The sequence below is a fragment of the Limulus polyphemus genome, unplaced genomic scaffold (assembly GCF_000517525.1).
Source record: "Limulus polyphemus unplaced genomic scaffold, Limulus_polyphemus-2.1.2 Scaffold2062, whole genome shotgun sequence".
Taxonomy (NCBI): Eukaryota; Metazoa; Arthropoda; class Merostomata; order Xiphosura; family Limulidae; genus Limulus; species Limulus polyphemus.
In genome coordinates this window covers 168,812-171,597 of record NW_013667672.1, presented here as the reverse complement: position 1 = coordinate 171,597, position 2,786 = coordinate 168,812, and the positions used below count along the sequence as shown (strand labels likewise).

The 2,786-nt window shown below is 35.2% G+C and overlaps 1 pseudogene; it reads left to right on the top strand.

The window, feature by feature from the left end:
• LOC106465823 overlaps nucleotides 1-2,786 on the top strand; it is a 48,509-nt pseudogene that overhangs the window by 43,110 nt on the left and 2,613 nt on the right.

Here is a 2,786-nt window from a genome sequence, read left to right as displayed (position 1 = left end):
TTTTGTTTTAAAGCCTGTTTTTGAATTAGTTAATGAATCTAATATGAAAATTTTAGGAGTAGTAAATATATATTTGTTAATAAAGGAAATGTAGAGATCTTGATATCCAGCCAAATTATGTACTTTAATTATCAAGTTCTACATAATTAGTAGTTCGGTTTCTTTGATGAATAAAGAACGTTTGTAGTAAAAATCTAGTATATTGAATTGACGTTGGTATTTAGTTTTTATTTTTAATACATCAATGTAGAACAAGGTGGAAATTCTGACTGGTATTAGGGGGAGTGTAAAGTCGCTATCTCTTTATATAGAATTTTCAATCTCAGAAATGCACTGGTGAAAGTTAAATTTAGCTGAAGAAACAAATTGGTATTAACACGTTAATGTAAAATACTATTTATAGGTTCAGTGCCTTGCCAAATTATTCACTCCTACTAATAATATCACATTTTGATGAAATACAAATAATGTAAAACATTTTTTAACGGGCTTGTTCTAATTCAAAACATTAGTGATAAAACTTAACGCTGTTATGTGTGAATGAGGTTGAATGTTAGCAAAACCAGCAAATAAAATATATAAATTGAAATTTGCTGATTGCATGAGTATTCAGACCCCTACATCAGTATTTGGTGGAAGAACCTTTGGTAGCAATTACTGCTGTAAGTCTTTTTGGATAGGTCTCTACCAGCTTTGCACAATGGGATGGTGTAATTTTTGCCCATTCTTCCTGGCAAAATTGCTCCAATTCTGACAAGTATATTGGGGATCATTTATGGACTGCAGTCTTCAAATCTTGCCAATAATGTTATATTGGATTCAAGTTAGAGCTTTGACTGTTCCACTTCAGGACATTCACTTTCGCCTTTTGTAACCACTCCGGTGTGGCTTTGGCTTTGTGGTTCGGGTCAATGTCCTGCTGAAATGTGAATTTTTGACCCAGTTTTAGATTCTTGACTGACTCAAGTAGGTTTTCCTCTAGGATTCACTTGTACCTTGCACTATCCATTTTTTTCTTAATCCTGACAAGCTTCCCAGTCCCTGCTGATGAGAATCATCCTCATAACATGATGCTGCCGTCACCATGCTTGACAGTTCAGATAGTGTTGACTGGGTGATTTGCGATGTTGGGCTTGTACCAGACATAACTTAGACCAAAAAGTTAAATTTCTGTTTTGTCGGACCACAAAACCTTCTGCCACATGTCTGCAATATCATTTACATGTTTTGTCACAAACTGCATATGAGATTTAAGATGATCCTTTTTCAGTAATGGCTTCTTTCTTGCCACTCACCCATACAGGTCAGCTTTGTGTAGGGTCTGATATATTGTTGATGTATGAACACTGACTTCCATCTCAAACATGGAACTTTGTAAACCTTTCAGAGTCACTGTTAGCCTCACAGTAACATCTCTACCAAGTTTCCTGCTTGCCTGGCTGTCTAGTTTGAGGGTGGCCTGATCTTGGTAGTGACTGGGTGGTATGAAGCACATTCCACTTCTTAATGATGGAGTTCACCATAATCAAAGGTATAATCAGTGACTTTGAAATTTACTTGTAACCTTCTCCTGATCTGTGCTTCTGTACCACTTTATCCCTCATCTGTTTTGAAATCTCCTGATCTGTGCTTCTCTACCACTTTATCCCTCATTTGTTTTGAAATCTCCTTGTCCTTCAGGGTTGGCTTATTGTATCATTAGGTGAGTTGTGGCTTGTTTAGATGCATTTACTCTGAAGTCAAGTTAAACCACTTTGATTACACACAGACCGAGACCATTACACTAATTTTGTTAGCTTTCAAACTAATCTTTTGTACCTGAATTGATTTAGGGTTGCCATAACAAAGGGGGTTGAATACTTATACAATTGAAAATATTCTAAATTTCTTTGAAAATCTAACTTACTTACATAATATCAGCATTTTTTAGCTTGCTCACTTTGGAATAAATTGTGTAGATTTTAATATTAAAGTCCCATTTGAAAGTTTCATGATTGCAAGCTCAGACAGCAACAAAATGTGGAAATTTGAAGGGGGAGGGATGAATACTTTTTCAAGGCATTGTATGTGTTTGTAGGCCTGTAGAATCTGTTCGTCATTTTATCTTGAAATTTAGAGGTTATGATTGAGTCATTTGAGATGAACTCTATTATATCCACATTTCGATATATTTAGGCCTTTCTTCTTGTGAGAGAGTAGATAGTATCCTAGTTGCAATAGATATATACATTTATAACAGAGATGTACATATCAACAAATAGTCAGGCCCCTCTACCGAGAGTTATTAATACTTAACGAGAATACTGAGTAAATGTGCGTACTTACCAAGCTTTAGTTAAAACGTCCATCTTCAGCATTTCGTGGCAATTAATTCAGCCACAATGTTATCCATGTTCAATTTTCTTTCTCGTGCATGTTCTGTGCTCAACAAAGCTAGTCCTGATTTTAATTAGTGTATGTTTGAAAAACAATCTCTCAGCAGTGACTACAGAGACAGAAATGGTTTAAAAGAAAAACAGTTTCCCTTGCATTCTCATATTTATTATAATAGGTTGTCAGTGTTTGAGCGGCATTTTGAATCTGTTTTGTGGCTTTCGTGAGATCAAACTGTTCTTGCTGTAACATTTTAGAGACACTATTCACAGGTTCTAAATTTTGTATTGAAGAACTACAAGAAAACCAAATCAGAAACATTCAAGCTTTATTTAAGCCACGTCGCTTCAGATACTTCATCACTTGTTTCTCACAGAAGAATGATTCTAGACGACATTCGGTATGTGTATGTA